Source organism: Prinia subflava, chromosome 4 (assembly GCF_021018805.1).
Source record: "Prinia subflava isolate CZ2003 ecotype Zambia chromosome 4, Cam_Psub_1.2, whole genome shotgun sequence".
Lineage (NCBI taxonomy): Eukaryota > Metazoa > Chordata > Aves > Passeriformes > Cisticolidae > Prinia > Prinia subflava.
In genome coordinates this window covers 13,361,941-13,379,422 of record NC_086250.1, presented here as the reverse complement: position 1 = coordinate 13,379,422, position 17,482 = coordinate 13,361,941, and the positions used below count along the sequence as shown (strand labels likewise).

General features: G+C 42.8%; 1 long non-coding RNA gene across 1 annotated transcript; it reads right to left on the bottom strand.

The window, feature by feature from the left end:
* Nucleotides 1-4,831: 4,831 nt before the first annotated feature.
* Nucleotides 4,832-12,303, bottom strand: LOC134549316 (uncharacterized). The gene is made up of 3 exons (XR_010080058.1): nt 12,106-12,303; nt 7,362-7,543; nt 4,832-7,273 (listed from the first exon to the last, which is right to left on the bottom strand). It is a non-coding gene; the product is annotated as an uncharacterized LOC134549316 (long non-coding RNA).
* Nucleotides 12,304-17,482: the final 5,179 nt, after the last annotated feature.

Sequence of the window (17,482 nt, the reverse complement as noted above, 5' to 3'; positions counted from 1 at the left end):
ATCTTGTAGCAAATATTCCCACAGCTGAATGGGATATTGCTTGAGGGAGGCTCTCCTTTGCCTTGCTTTGGACTTAGCACCTGCTAGCTTTGTTTAATAAAAGGGGTGCAGATATTCTCCCAGTGCTTTCCTCATCACCTCACACGTTTTTGCATTTTTTTGTGATTTTCCTCAGTGCTCCCAGGAAACACAGCTCCAAAAACAGGCTGCCTTTGCAGATGGCTTTGGAATTTGTTGAAAACTCATTTTAATTTGAAAGTTCTGGTGTGTTAGAAGAGCTCACTTTCTGCATGCTTCTGCTGAAAAACAAATTCCAGAAAATCACCTGCTTTTCCCATCAAAACTAGGAGCCATCACCATCGATAAACTCACTTGGAAATAGCTCCAGAGCCTGGATTTGCACTTTCTTCTTCTGGGTAGCCTCTATTTCACCTCCCAGGGTAGTCAGAGGCAGGTGAAGGGCATCAGGGAGCAAGGAGGGTGGCACTGCAGGGGTGAGTAGAGGTGACATGCACAAGTAATCAGATGGCACTGCAGTCACCAGCAGTCCTTGATGGGGGACACAGAGTGAAGAGATGGACATGAAAGAGATCCTCCAACCTGCTGTGGTCCGGGGACTGGCAAAGGGTGTTTAGTGACAGGACAAGGGGTGGTGGCCTTGAACTGAAAGAGGGTAAGCTTAAATTAGATGTTCAGAAAAGATTCTTTACTGTGAGGGTGGGGAGGATTCTTTACTGTGAGGTGGAATAGGATGCCCAGAGGAACTCTGGATGCCCCATCCCTGGGAGTGTTCAAGGCCAGACTGAACAGAGCTTTGAGCAGTATGTAGAAGGTGTTTCTGCTCATGCCAGGAGGACTGGAACTAGATGATCTTTAAGGTTCCTTCCAAGCCAAGCTATTGTGTAATTCTGAAATTCCATAAAACACATCAGAGGCACCCTGACACAGCTCAGAGACAAGCCCGTGATCTGACTGGTTTAAATCACTGGCTGTTCCCTGTAACTTGCATGGGTGCTAAATCCAACCTGTCTGTGACACCTATGTGGCCCAAAGCCAATTGCTAACAAATATCTCTCTGCTTTGTCCAGAACAAGGTGCTGGCCCTATAACTTCTGCAGGTGTTGTGACACAGTTTCAGATTCATCTGTGCACTTTTGAATTTCAAGTGGATTCAGAGAAACCCGAGAGAGACCTCAAAGGTAAAAAATCTGTGTACTTACCTCCTGACATACTTATGGGAGAACTAACTGTTATGCAGCTGCTTTTCCAAAATGCCATTGAAAATCCTTTTTTGCTTGAATGTGAAAATAATGAGGGAACATTTCAAGGAGTACAAGCAGCATCTATTAACACTGGAAGAAGGTAAGGGGAAGAAGGTGAAACATAAAATAAAGAGAACGGAAGCAGTTTTTGTGAACCAATCAAAACTGGTGGATCTGGTCTAAGTAGAGACTTTTTAAAGTAATGTCTCTGTCTCCTTGATATTACGACATGCTGAGCTAAGATTGTAAATATGGGAACCTTCCTTACATGTTTGTAATTAGGAAATAGAAGGCTGAAATAAGGATACAAGTATGTTGAAGGGAATGGTACTGGATAATTCAAGATCAATATGGTGTCCCTTCTGTGCGCACACATTGTGGATGGTTGTTGCATGCATTGACTTTCTATACAAATTCGTTTTATCCTGGTGCACAGTGAGCATGACATGCTGGAGACTCTGCTTTTCCTTGGGTGTGACTGTCCCATGCAGTTAGGCCTTTTCCAAGCAGAAAAGCTTTCCCCTCTCCAAACTGCTGTGACCATTGCCTCCAAGGAAAGGAACGGGGAAAGAAAAAGGTCAGGGGCATAGTAGCTTAAGCCCATTATGAACTGCATTTGAGTTTCTCTGCATACACATCCTGTGCAGAGTTTAAAAAGAAATTGTGTGCAGTGATGGTTGCTCATGATATGTCATATTTGAAGGAGGCTGTAAGCTGTGGAAGGCAGTCTTGATTAAAACATTAAAAAATGTGTGTGTCACTTATATCTAGAGGAGGTGGTGTGCATTGCCCTGTAGTATCTTCCAAAACTAGTCCAAGGGAGCAAGAGGTAGGTAGGATGCCTCCACCTCAGGCCTGGGGCTGAAAGAAGCACATGGCTTCCCTGGTGGCCTTGTTCAGCAGCTGGAAACAAACAGAAGTTCATTCAAGGCAAGTGAGCTCTAAGCAGACCAGAGAATCAGACCAAGCACTATCACAGCAGCTCCTTCTGGCTTTTATCCTCTCATAGCTCTGCACCATCACTGTGCTCTTGTAAGTGAGTGTGTGGAGTCCTTATCCTTCCATCTTCCCCGGTGATAAAGCTGAGCCTGAGTCATCCAACATAATCTGGGCACATCACTGCATGGGAGCTGGAGCATTCACTGGAGAGACTGCCAGGTTCCTGGGGCCTCTGCAGGCTCCGGGCTTCCCCAGCCTCTGAAGCATCAGCTGGTGCTGCTGTCTGGTGGGCAGCACCAGCTGCCAGGTTGGGAGGAGAGGCAGGAACTTTCCTGAGCATCTCTGGCAAGCAGCAAAACAGTGAGAGCGCCTGGGATGGGGATTGAAATACAGGGTGCTGTGTCATATGAGTGGAAAACAGAAAAGATGTAGTGTGAGTAAGGCAGAGTCTAGAGGCCTGGAGAAGGACTCTGCAGCTGAAAGAGGCCTGGCTTTGTCATAGGCATTTACACCACTATAAAGAGATCCAAATATTTGCTCTGTATCACCACTTAGAGTGAAGCACAGTTAAAAAGATGTCCACAAACCTCCCCAAAACTTTCACAGGTGCACTTCAAGTGCCTGTGAGTGTGTGAGAGTTTCCCCTGTGCTATCATCATGAGTTCACAGAGGAGAGGGTCTCTTCTTTCAACACCACAAGAAGAGCTTGTGCTGGTTGGAAGTCAGATCAGCAGTTCTCTAAGGCTTGGTGGATTTGGAGATAGATTCTATGTGAAGGGAAGAAAACATGAAGCTGGAATAATCAGCTCCTTAGGCAATCACCACAGCATGAAAAGGCTGCACAGATTCCTGCTTACTGATGGCAAAACGCCTGAAGCAGAAGCAGCAGAGAACAGAGGAGGGGCTGGATGTAGGAGCAGCACAGGAGGCTAATCCCACTGGGTTTCACAATGACATCTGCTCTCCTGGGCAGCATTCCCAGGGAACAAAAACTTCCTTTCTCATTCATAGTGCATTTATTTTCTCTTCCAAAAAATAGTCCAGAACCACCTGAATCTTCATTCTGTGAGAAAAATCTGCAGAAGTCCTAGCACTGCAGTAAGTGGCAGTAGGAAACAGATGAAGAAAAGGTATGGGGTGTTATGCTCATTATTTTTCTGACAGTGGAAAATAATGTCTGTTTATTGAGTCCTCTCCTGCTTCAGAGTGACTCATTGATCTGCTGATGTAGCCTGGGTGCAGGTAGGCTGGGTGGTGGGTTTGACAGCGTTGGCAGGCTGTCACTGCGGCAGGCATGCTGCGAGGGCAGTGCACCCAGGAGACATCCCAGTGGCCTGGGGACTGCCAGGGCAGCTTCCCACTTTCTGCTGATGACAAGTTACATGGCTGGGATTGCTCAAAAAAATCTGATGGAGGTGGAAAAATACCACAATGGGAATTCTGGAGTTGTGTTTTATGTTCTTCTATTAAGGCTGGTACTGGTGACAAGGTGGAAGACTAGGTCCAGCTGAGGCATACATAGCCATAGAGCCTGGAGAATTTTGGTTTGCTACATAGCCTGCTGGTGAGCTAGGATGATCAGGGAGTAAGGCTGACATCCTGTTTTTTGGATTTAGGCTGTAGCCTAAGAGTAAGACAGGAAAAGCGGAGATATCAGTTAGGGAGAATTTGTGCAGTGTTGTTGGAACAGGGATGGGTGGAGTCTTATAAAAGTCAAGAAAAGTAAAAGAGAAGAAAATGAATGTTCTGGTGGGAGCAAAAGCAGATGTTGATAATCTGTTGTGGTTTAGGTGATCTTTTTCTTCTCTGATTCATCTCCCAGTTCAGGAAAGGGATAATTTTAATAATTATTAGGGTCTCAACAGGCATTGTGTGAACAATTTGTGCCACAATATTTTATTTTTTTGGCCTGAAGAGGCCAGTATGGCCTGGCTGTGGTAAGGGGAGGTAATGCAGGGATCATGCTTGAAGAGCTGTTGCTAATTTCTTTAGCTAGGTGTAGGTTATGTTATTGTTAGGGATGTTTATAAGCACATAGCCAAGCAAGGAAGGAAAACCTAACATTAAGCTGAAAGCCCAGTGTGATGTATCTTGCTGCAGAGCTGCACTATAACAATGGACTTGTAGCTTGCATTAGTAAGACAGACCAGTTTAAATAGAATATAAAGACAGAAGTTTTCTGAGGCAGTCCCTGAAATATGACCAGGAGTGGAAATCCCTTGAGTTTGTTAATCTTGGTCAAACTTGTTTCAAACAGTCAATCAGATGCTCCTTCATATACATCACGCTTCCCTCAGACTGGGACTGTCCAGCACTACCTGAAATAGGATATGAGGTGAATAAATCTCTTTACACCTGCACACTGCATTGGGAAAAGTTGTAGTCTGTAACAGCTTGCATCAAGTAAATCTAAAATATGTGCCTGAGTCCACGAACTGATTTTGTTAGTTTGCAAACATGTTACTCCAAAATCTGCAACTACAAGAGGGACAAGGATGGTTGAGCAGAAGAAGAGCTTTCTGGGGGATACAGTATCATACACAGTACAACACAATACTGTGTAACTAAATGGCCAGTGCACAGAAATGTTTGTTTATCCATTGTGCCTTTAGTTTGACCACAATGGCAGCTGATGATCTGATCTGGAGGTTGAGCCTCGGTGCTCACTATTCACAGGACTGTTTCTCCTTCAAAACTCTGTCATGCTATTGAATTTCAAATCAAAGCATGAGCTTTGGGAGACCATCAACTCATTTAGTATTGCTATAATAATGTTTAGGTCTTGGGTGCTTTTGAAACATCAGGCAGAGTGATTATAAATAAAGTTGCTTTGATGACTCACTACAGTAACACCAGGGCTTGTCTTTGAGGATGAGTCAGTGCACAAGAAAGATAAATGTGCACTTGATATAGAACAACAATTTCACCTTCTGTTTTCCAGCTGGACACCCGTCCTGAAATCCCAGTGTTGTCGCACAGCTTTGCTTCATCTTGCTTAGGATTGCAGATGTTCTCTGGGCAGAAGAAATGTGCTCCTCAGAGTCCAATAGCTCCTTTGTATTAATGGACAAGCTCTCAGAGGAGGAGTCTAGAGCGTGCTGCGACAGGAGGGAGAGTGAGAGAAGGACCATGAAAAAGTGAGAGAGGGCTCTGTAAAATCCCAGGCCACGACTGAACCCCCAGTTGGTGCTGGCCAGGTCCTTTGGGAGTGACCAGAGAGATACAACCCAAACTGTTGTAATACCTTGGTCTGCCTTGCATCAACTTTTTTCCCAGCCAGTAGCAAATAGAGGCAAATTGAAATCTGCTTGAGCAGACAAGGATTACAGACTCTGCAGGGTCTGGAGGAATCAAAGCCTGCCTGACACTTTGGCAATGTTTCCAGCTGTGGGTGGTTCCCCCCTGGCAGAAGGCGAACGCTCTTGACGCAGCCCCGGAGCCCGGGCACGTTCCTCAGGAGCCGACTGCTCCGATGCTCTGATTTACAATGGAAAAATAACCAAATCAAAAGTGAGAGGGGACATGAGGGAAGGGGCTGGGGCCCTGAGGAATTAGACCTGGGTTTATAGAAATTTGTTTTAATTAGGAAAGCACAGCAACTGGAAAGATCTTTATTCTAATGGCTATTATAAACCTGGGGTTTATATTTGGGGTGCATTCAAATTTTGTTTTGCAAGTCTGGTTTTATATAAGCCATTTTTTAAATTATCAGATTCTGTGACCTTTTTTAGGAAAAGAAACATCAAACCATTTTAAGTTCAAGTTGTGCATACCCTCCCTGTTGGTAGAACAACATGAGTTGGGGGAATGTTTTCTTTACTGCTTGGCTTCTTGCAGCTGTAGTGTTCTCATTCACAATGGAGAAGGCCAGATTTTTTTTTTTTTTTAATTTTTTATTTTAAATTTTTTTTTTCCCCATGAAATCTGAGAGGTTGATTAACCACAGCCAGAGGAGTGAGTGGACTGTTTCCCCAGGGTATGGAAGAACTACATTTAATTCTATCCTTGAACTGAACCTAGAGCTGCCTCTTTTGGGTACCTACCACTATCATTTCACAAACTGAGAGAGAACAGGACAGGATCACTTGGGCTCAAGAGAAGTAACCAGAGATGCCAGTCCAGATCTGAAATTTTCCAAGGAAGAAAACAGCACCTAAAATGAGTGTTCCTGAGAAAAAAGAAGTGGTTCCAGTTGGCATGAGCCTTTTCTACGAGTTCAGAAAAGCATTTAGTCAAAACCCTGCTGGGTTGGCTCTCTGTTTTATAGGTGTAATGTGTAGTTTTACGCATTTTCTTGTGTCTAACTTGGTCATGATTGAACAGAGCATGAGAAATTAGTAGCTAGTTTTGATTTAAAGGCCAGTGATAGGTATAACTGGTTAAACTAATTTTACCCCTCTGATAGAGAGAGGAACTGAAAATGTTTCAATACATCCAAACTAGTGACCCCTTCAGTTCTCCTCTGAGAACAGATATACTGCATTTGTAAAAAATGTGGTCTGCTTCCTAACCAGTCTTTTGTCAGAAAAACTGTGGCTGGAGACCAAAACTGTGTGTTATTGCTATTTAGACTTATCAGGGCTGCAGAAGAGCATGAGAGAGCAATATTTGACCTGTGATCTATTTTCTTTATCCCTGGATGAAGTGTGACTAGCATCTAGCATATTCTTTTAATTCTCTTCTTCCACATCAAGACAATCATGTATTTCTGCATTCTGTGGTACTAGCAAAGTTTCTTTAAAATATATCTCAAGCACAGTGTTTTCATGTAGGTAGAAAGAGCACATAGAAAAGAGAAGCCTGGGCAGGAGGTGAATGAGCAGCTCATGTTCCACAGTATGAATCCATCTGATATGCCTGCTGTCTGTAAGCAGAATTTTGACTGAAGGATCTCTGTGAGACTCATGGGAATCTATGGAAAAGCTGTAAGGATGTTGGCTATGTCAGCATCAAAATTCTTGAGGGGTTTCCAAGAGTGCAGGGAAAATGCTGTGCTTCCTCCTGTGTGGGTCTGATCCTAGATCTTCTGTAGCCAAAGCAGAAACACCTGGCAGGGATGGTTTTGGAGCTACCTGGGAAGGAAAGAGAAGGTGCTTGTTGAGGAGTTGGCTGCCAAAGTACTGATAATGGATGTTTTTACTTTGGTTAGGCACTTCTTACCCATGTTTTTTAATGATTCTTAGGAAGAAAAGAGGTGCAGCAAAGCACCTCTGCTTTGCTAGAGGTGCTACTTGTTCACATCAATGCTGTCCCTCCAGCACAGACCACCACAGCATGTTTGTAAGTTCTTGTTGGAGATCTTGTTCAGGGAAACCATGACTATTGTTGCCTTCCAACCAGACCTGAAATTTCAAACAGACTTTTGAACAGCTGTGTAGATAATAAAAAAAAAAATCCATCATTGTTATCTTTGAGAAGCACCAGATTTACCCGGCATATATCTTAGAGGATACACATTCATCCTGGTAACAATGTCTTGCCTGGAAATAACACTTCAGGGTTTACCTTTTTTGAACTCTGTGTTGCATATGAGAATCTCATATCTATCATTCACCTATATACTGCAGCTGTTTCACTTACAGGAAAGAAAACTGAAGCATAGCTTATGGAATGGCTGGGTCCACTATGAGAGTTGTTTTCCTTCTAAGCAGGCTGGTAGCAGTTAAATCATAATAAATAATATAACCATCACAATGTGGCGATGATTTGGATACAAGTGCAATATAGATTTAAGTGTGCCTTGTGGTTAATTTCTAAAACTAATTGCTTCCATGTAAAGTCTGGTACATAAGTAGATGTTTTTCAGGACATACTTGGGGGAATGAATATAGAAATGGGGAAAATGGAATATAAAAAGCATGTTTGAGGGGTGACTCTCTGGACTTGTTTTTCCATGGAGAGAAGATCATCAGCATCTTGTCAGTGTAAGAAAAGTAGACAATAGGCTCTGAGCTGTTTTTGTCCTGTGGTTTGGCTGCTTTGAATTTTGTGGCAAGAAAAGGCTTTTAGATCATATCCTGAAGGATTGTTACATCATGTTCCCTAATTTCCCTGCTGGTCCCATTTGGTTATCTTGCAATAAGAATCATAAGGGGTTCAATTCAGATGGAAAAAAAAAATTCCTGGATAACAAAGAAGCAAATGACTCATTGATCTTCTTCAGTTTGCCTTGGCTATCAATCGTGTCCTGAAGGCAGAATGATGAGGCCCATCTTCACATAACCTGTCTATGAGAATGGGGAGATGCCACAGCCTGTACTGCAGTCCAGTCATACCACAAATCAGAACAACAGCAATCTCCTGCTCTTCTAGAAAAAAGTGAAGTTGTTATTTTGAGCTGTCCGTGCCCTCCTGAACTGCAGGCTGGGCTGTGATCTTAGCTTAGACAACCTCCCTCCCAAAATTTGGAGGGTGAGTGCAAAACCTTCCTTGGATTCACAGCAGGATTTTGTAGTGGAGTTCTGCCTGGTGTTGCCACATGATGTGCAGCAGTCTGCTGTGTGCCCGGTCCTTCCATGCAGTGGGCAGCATTGGGATGTTAAAATGGATCTGCTGGGGAGCAGAGGGGGTAACATTGCAGGCGACTCTTGCTCAGCTTTTGCTCACAGTGAGGGAAGAGCAAGTAAGTTAGGACTGAGGTGACAATGAGTTCTTCTGTACTTGAGTGTTGGTCATGGGCCAGCTGGAAACAGCTCCCTTAAGTTCTGCCCTGGTGCCAGTCTGTACACTCAGCCATCCCCCGTGGGCAGCCCTGGCCCCTCTGTGGGTGCAGGAGCACTTCAGCAGGGCACCACAGCTGCGTTGAGTCGTGTTCACTCTGCTGGGAATGAGGTCTCCCACTCTTGCCCAGAGCTGAGTTGGGGGTCATAATGTTGTAAACACCATAGTGTTTGTGGCCCCATCATGTCTGGCCACTGGGAAACACTGTGAGGAGTTCTGCAGCCTCTGCCAGTGGGAAACCCTGAGAGTGTAGGAAATCGATACTAGAAAACATCGTGGGAAGCTCATAACTAATGCTGGGGATGGAATTTGCTTTGTTCCCTGATTACTCTCAGGAGTTCTCACCCTGTTTTTCTGTGTGAAGTCTGCCTGTTCCACTGGTGACACTCAGTCCCAGACCAGAGCTTCCCTGGCCTTAGGTCAAGAAAAGCAGGGATATGGCAGCTGCTGAAGTTAGATCCCCACCATGCCATGGCACCAGCAGTGAGGAAGTCCATGGTGAGCTGAGTAATGTCCCACAGCAGTGTCCCACCAGGGCTGTGGAGCCAGTTCCTGCAGCAGTGAGCAGTGAGACACAGGGGCTTTGTGAGGGCTGGCTGCTGGCACGGCCACCTCCTCCCCACGCTGCAAGCTGACACTGGTGGTGGCTGCTTTGGGTCACCCAGATGCTGCCTGGCACTTCTCTGGGGGCTGAGAAGTGCCCCACTGATGTGTGCTGCAGCTGGGGTGGATGAGAGATTGTTCTCCCATCCGAACTTTCAGCTCTTTTCATGTTTTCTGTAGGAAATCCCCAAAGTAACTTAGCCCCTGGACTGGAATGTTGCATTTGGTTTAATTCCACTGTCTTATATTTTTGAGGGGAATTGGGGGATTTGAGCAGAAACTGAAGGTTTTTCTTATGTAAACTAGTGAGGTCATGGGGAGCTTCGTGGACATAATGGTTGTGGGTCTTGTTTGCCATGTCTGAGCACAGGGCTTTTTTGAAATGAGGAGGTAAAGAAGGGGTCACATTTACTAGACAACTCTTCCAGTTGTTGTTAAGATTGTTCTTTGAACTTTCCAATAATCAGCATGCCAAATCCAAATCTGTAATTGCTCCTCTAGTCCACGTGTCCTGCTAGGTGATGTTGGGGTTTGCTGGGGTGTAGGTGCTTTGTGTTGCGCTGTTATCAAATCTCATGTTCCTCCTCCTGAAGTGTTCCTGTCTATCTGGATAGCCAGGATTTCAGTTCTGTGACAGCCTGAGGACTCCGTTTCACTGACTGATGGAGGTGCTTGTGTGGGTGTCTGAGATGGACTCGTGCCATTACTGGGTACAAATATTTTCTCTGCAGCATAGAACACCCCTAAGCATTTTTATTTAACTGTTCCTGTGACTGCACACACACACACACACACATGGGAGTCTGCTGTTAAGTTTTTTATGGAAGTCACTTTTTGGATTCCCAGTTTAACAAAAACACTCTGCTTTGACAGGCTCTTAACAGAGCAAACACTGTTAGTGAAAGCACAGGTATGCAAACAACTCCCTTCCTTCCTGTTCTGTTGTTAAACCTGGTAACTCAAAATCCAGCCACCTCATTTCATGTTTTTCTAAAGACAAGGAGGGAGGTGACTGTATTTTAATTTCACAAAATGCTGTTGTGCAGAGCATTTTGTGTCTTTGAATGTTCAAACATTTCTTGGCTAATGAAGTGCTGGAGGACTGAGTGTAATATCTTGTAGTTTGCATCTTCCTTGCTGTCTGGCAAGTTTTCACATGAGGGGTATCACACCATGAGAGCACACTGTCCCTTCACATGGACAAGTCCCAAAGGGAATATTACAAATTTACTGTTATATATTGATTCAATTATTGTGTGACAAGGATAAGAAGTGACTTTTGTTTTTTGTGGTGGAGAAGGAAGTGAAGGAGATAGACTTTGACCATTACTGGGGAATGAATACCTGCTGGGCATGCATAGATGGCACAGCTGGCTGCAGGGTATTTACTGGAAGAGAATTTGATGTCTGACTAGTAGGTAAGATATTTAACTACCAGGAAAGCCCCACGTATCCTGAAATGATTCCTTATTTACCCACCCCACAAATAACTCACTGTGTCCCTATACACAAAGAAATTACTGTGATAAATGTAACTGTTTTCACTGCATGGGATTTACAACTCTCATGGGAAAAATAGCTGTTGGTTCCTGTAGGTCTGGGTAAGCTTTCTGCAGGTTTAGGTAAGTTTAATAGAAAATGCTCTGGTTTAGTATTGGGGTCTCATGTCATGGTGCCCCTTTTCTGGCACTAAGTAAAGGTTGGAAGTTCAAGAAATGCCTTACAACAATTAGAATTTCCTTTGAGATATTTCTGGGGAAAAAATGAGAAGAAAAGAAAGATACATAAGGAACCCGAAAGCAAAGCAGAAAGAAAACCAATGGCCTTTATGTGAATTTCAGAATCTCCTTTTCACTCTTTGAATTGTCTTATTTTTTTTTTTTTTTGTAAAACATGCCTCAATCCCAAAGTAACACTATCAACAGTCCTCCAGTCATCTTTTATAGTGAAGGGGCCATCATAGTGAGATTAAGGTCATTTAATATTATCCTTTTTTAATTTAATTACTATCCATTATCAAATATTTTGTTGTTTAAAACAGAATTGCAGCTCTGGTCCATATTTTTCTGTTGGATGGAGTTAACTGTTAACGGTGAAATTAAGCTCCACCGGTTGAGTTTTGTACTTTAGATTGAAACAAGAAAGAGCAACACTAAATCCCCTCAAACCTTTGCCCTCCCAAAATCACTAGCAGGTGTAGAAAGCTGACTCAAATGTTGGGTTTGACCCAGAAAGCTGACTCAGGTGGAATTGCTGAAGGTCAAAGCCTTTGCCAGGATGCCACCTGCATGAACAGCACCAATTAGATGTTCTGTCTTGTGTGAATTACTCAACTCATTTGCTGCTATTAAAATGTAGGTGTTGAGATGGCTATCACTGATACCACCAGCGTGGGAAGTTCTTTGAATATAAGGGCTGGATCTGCAAAATTGAAATTTACAGCAGCAAATATTAAATTTCCAACAACCCTCCCTAGTTTTCAAAGAATGAGGAATCAAGTTTTTAAAGCTGAGATTGAATAGAAAAAGAGTTCTCATGGAGCAGGCAGAATAATTTATTTGTGTGGTTCCTTGATACTTACTGTTTACAACTGGTCCCTTCCAGAACACCTTGGAGACAGCAGATACCTAAATGTGAGCTGGGCTCTGAGGTCTGAGGTACATCAAGCACATTCATAATTATGTCATTGTGGCTGTTTTATACGAGTTTGCTTTGCCATTAGATACTGTAATATGAGCATGAAACACCACCTATTTTCAGAAGGTACAGGGTGTGGAAAGACAAGCACCTGATATAAGATAAGAAAGGCAATCTAAATGTCAGTATTTAGAAAATGCATCTCCATCAAATACACCAAAATAATATTGTTCTTTCAAGTGCACCCCTCAGTCCCGACTGTTGTTCAGGTTGGTTCATTGTTCAAAAATCCTTGAATATTCCATAGATCAGAGGCTGAGATCCAACTGACCATTGCACAGAAAGGAGTGCAGGGTCTAAATAAATCTTAAATGTTTTTAAAATACCAAGGATCTAATCATGCTTCATTTCCTTTGGTACATACTTGAAATTTTCTTTCTCATCCCACTGGTTCCAGTAAGCCTCTCGGGTTTTGGTGTGAATATTCTCTGTACCCTGTTTATTTCTTGTACAGGTCAAAAATGTGTTCTCTTTACACAACTTTTACTGCATCAGAGTTATTATTAGAAGAAAAGGGAAGGATATTTCAACACACATTAAAATAAGTGTTGGGTCTTTTTCAAATTTGAACATTTTGCAAAGACACTGCAATTTACAAAATTACTATGAGTTAATTCTAAACAATTTTTATTTGAATAAATTCTGGAACTACTTCAGTTTTATAGTAGCATACTATGAATACTAAGTACATAAGCATGTGAAATTCTTCAGCCCTGACAGGACAACCCTTTTAGCTGAAGAAATTGATCATTCCATTTTTACTTTTTCCCCCATTTTTCTTACCAAGCATTTAACAACATGCAGACCTTAATAAATGACGGAGACAAACATCTGTCCTTAAATAGCAGCAATTTCTTCAGCCAATAAAATTTGTTTTCTTCCCCTGCATTAAGCCATGAGTTGGCAACACAAGGACTGGGCAAGCAGAAGACAGCACACAGAGAGACCCCCATTTATTGAGACTGGGGATTACCATCTGGTTTTCTGCTCCTGCTACAAAATGAGTCCTAATAATAGTAGGGGGAGTGGTGTGTGCTCAAAACACAGAAAGAACACGATGTCCTTTCTCTAGCTGATCAGGTCTTGTAATTTACACATATTTTTAAATAGTATTTTAAAACACTCAGTCCATTTTTAGGAGGATGTATGTTCTTTTCCTCTTTAATTGCTCTTATTTTGCAAAGTTGAGTGAGAACAAGTCCTATGGCTTAGGTCACACCCATCTGGATATTATTTCCTAATGCTTCTGACAAACAAATTAGTGAGTGACCCCCTAGTGAAAGAATTAACAAGGATTCCCGGTTCACTGTGCATTTACTGAACTAATGGCTGTGTTTGCTTTGGTTTTCCTTGTTTGGGCAAGGCCTGCAGAGGTGGTACTTCTGATCTGAATCCTGTGTGCCATTGAAATGATGGCTCTGGCCACTTCACTTGCCAGTTATTTCAGCTGCTTAGCAACTGTGACAATGTCAGGTCCTCGGTGTCTCTGAAGGGTCTTGAAAACTTAGTGGTTCATGCCTGTCAGTCATTCCAGACACACTTCAGTACCTGCTGGTCTTTCTAGTTGCAATATCCTTTAAAAGAAAACAAGAGGTTATCTTTGTGTTTCAAAAAGCCTAGCCTGTAGTGCACCTAGTCTGTCTTCCACGGGCATGTTTTGGATTTTAGCATCTTAGCACAGAGCTTTCCTTTTATTTTATCTCCTCTCTAATCTCTAGAATTAGGCCCTTTTTTACCTCTTGTCCTTCCTCCCTTCCACTCACCATGGTTTTCTTGTTTGTATTTTCTGACCATTAAAAATATTAATTTTATTAGATTAATTCTAAGACTTTGTATGCAATGATAGGTACTTCTCTTTCTGAACAGTTTTGAGTAAATATGCACTAAGTAAGAACACATATGATGTGAATGTTAGTATATATTAATGCAAAGTTTTCCCCAAATGAAGCCTGATAGATTTTGATTTGCAGTTTTATTAATGAAAAATACATTTGCTGATACACTGTTAGGATTTTACATTTCTGTGTGAATGAACCTGAGAGTTCATGGGAACTTGGGATAAATCTTGAGACAGAGGCATAAGTCAGAGAAGCCTAGAAGGGGTGCATGAACATCCTAACATGAGTAAGGGGACTGTGACGTACTTGGCCTCTTTTGGGAAACAGAAGGTTTCTGCTTACAGCTCAGGATCATCAAAAGCATATTTTCCACCCTTGGCCACCTTGTGCTCCTGCATCATTCACAGAGAATGGTGAGAGGAGAAATTTGCATTTGTAACTGTGGACCAGCTCCCACAGTGCAGCCACATCATCTAATTCTCTTGATCAGAGCTGAAGCCAAAGGCACTGCTCTCTTCCTCAGTGGGGCAGGAGCTCTCTGTGCTGCCATCCCTGTCCATAATTGTCTGGAAGTAGCAACAGTTTCTGGGAAAAACTTTGACAGCAAGCAGAGCTGACCCAGTGGGAACAAGGCTGCCCAGCCATGAGGTGTGGAGCTGGGTGCAGGGAACCAGTCCTTCAGGCCTGGGGGCTGTATTAATGAAATAGCCAAGGAGGACATACAGAAAACACCTTCCTCTGTGTTTCTTTCTGCACAAGTCCCCCACTCCCTCCCCAGGGTTGGCATCCTGGAAGCAGCAGAGGAGAATACACCAGGGGCTTGTCTTGCCATAGTTTGCTTTGTAGGAAAAGAAGGATAAGACAAAACAGACAACAATAATTGCAAAATATCCCTGCTCTGAAATGAGGCAAACTGCCAGAGAGCTCTTATGCAAAAAAAAAAAAAAAAAAAAAAAAAAAAAAAAAAAAAAAAAAAAAAAGGAAAGAAAATTCTGGAGATTGAGCTCTCCCACATAAACAGCTTCATTTCAAAGTCAGAGTCCAGGGTGAACAGGCACACAATTCATATACATTCTGCTCTCTGCTGCTCTTGCCCACCAGCCTTTAGCTATCAAATATATGCCCCCCAGTCAGTGTCAGCATCATTTCTGTCATAGCCACCACCAAATAGTGCAAGCTTGAAATTTAGCAGAATTTAGCACAATCTGTTTGGTTTGAGTAATTAGTCAGCCTTTCCCAGTTCAGTCTTCCCATGCAGGAGGAAAGGAATTGTTATCAGAAGGTGATGCTTGGCAGAACACAGGGTGCCCTCTGACAAGCAGGACTTCAGCTCCGTTAAACATCCCCACACCCTCTGAACAGAAAACTCAGTGTTCTGTATTCTTATGGCTTGGAACAAACAAATATTTCCTCACAAGCAAATATTTCCTCCTGTACATTTCTAAAGTGATCTCTCTTGCACAACAGCACTATGCATTCAGGCAGTTCACTCTAATTATCACTTTGTAACATTTTGCATCTGCTTCTATTAAGTCGCTGAAGTTGCTAGTATGTTTTCTTGAGCTGTTTTATTTTTAAACAACTTGTCTGTGTCTGTCAACAGCTGCACTCTTCATTTTATGCATTTTGAATGCACTAATTTTCTACAGTGTGTCTTGATACTGCAGCTCAGCTCCAAACTGGAACCCACAGCAATCCTTTGACAGGCTGTCTGTTAGGCTTTCAGGTCATGCCTAATTTCAGGTTTTCTTCCAGACTCATAGAATTTGTTCTTGAATAACAAATAATACAATTTAAGCCCTCACAGAAGTGTAACAACTGCTAGTGGAACTTTTACAGAATTTTCTCAGTGGGTCAAAGAGCTCTCCAGCCACAGCCAGAAGCAGGCTGGAACACGTGGGTGAGATGTTTGAATCCTTGGAATTACCTGATGTCACCTACTTCATCAAGGTGGAGTCAGCCTCTTCTCCCAGGTAATAAGCAATAGCACAAGAGGAAAGGAACACAAGTTGTACCAGAGGAGGTTTAAATTGGATATTAGGAAAAATTTCTTCACTGGAAGGGTTGTCAAGCACTGCAACAGCTGCCTGGGGAAGTGGAGGCATTTAAGAGTTGTGTAGATGTGGCACTTGGGGATATGGTTTAGTGGTGGACTCAGTGGTCTCAGAGGCTGTTTCCGACTTTAACGATTCTATTGTGGGTTCCATCCCGTTTGTAGTAAAATAATGGAAGTTCAAAAAACCCACAGAATGAAAGTGTAGTACTTTAAAAATATATTGTAAGTTTATTTTTATAGTTCCAAATTTAATGCATATGAAATGATTCAATCATTTTTAAAAATAACAGAGTTGTATCCAATGGAAAAACTGTTGTCTAATATATCTTTGAGGCAACCTCTCTTAAAAAAAGTCTACTGCAAAATTTCTGATGTTCATGTTCATAGATCTTGTCCTGATTTCTTTCTCTCTGGGGTTCATCAGTGCATGTTCTTAAGTGTAAATTTGTTAGATTTAGTGGGTTCTTTCCTTCCTAAATTGTACCAACAATAATCTCAGATGCTGCTACACTGCCACAAACCCAAGCAGAGTGGCATGCAGCAACAGTGGCGTGCTGAGACTGGTTGAGGTGCTCAGATGGATGAGGACACCTGTACACTCCTTTATTCTTCTGTTGATGTTTGAGAACAGTCAAGTCACCAATGAAGCAATTAGATATGTATCAGTATTTGCTTGGTCTTATCTTCCTGATAAAATACCTGGGCAGTACCAGTTTGGACAAAACTCAGGGACTGAGTACCTCAGGTGAAAAAGCTGAAGTTGATGTAACTGAGGCAGTGGCGTTCTTTCATGTTGCTCTGTGTGACTGTGTCATTGCTGACAGCAGCAGCCAGCACTGTTACAGCTCTCTGAGCAGTAAGGAACACTAAACATAACTCCAGTGATGTTACTGTGCTTCATAATTTTCAGCCACAGGCACCTCAGTTTTAAGATTCAGCTTTGGTGAAGTATGACTTTGAGACTGCTAAACAGCAAAGGTGTGAGCTGCCCTGTCCTGGTGGGATTCCATGCTGTTCATGACCCGGGGCTCACCAAGCCTGCCCTGTCCCTCACAGGTGGTGTGTCCAGAAGGCTGAGACAGGCTGTGTCCCTGGAGCTGAGAGGGTTAAGCCACTTTCAACAAAGGCTTGATTCTTGTCTTTTCTTCCTCGAAGGGAATGAGAGAAAGAAACAAGAGTAAGATACAAAAAAGCTGTTGTGAAATAAGCCCATTGCTGTTCTCTGAAAAACAAGTATGCGAGGATTCATTTTTAGAGGCGTGCTGAAGCAGCGGGGCACTGGAGGGTGGCCACAGCCACTCTTCCTCCAGGGGCTGTCACTGCCCTGCCAGTGCCAAGGACTAAAATTATCTGGTTTCTTAGAAGAG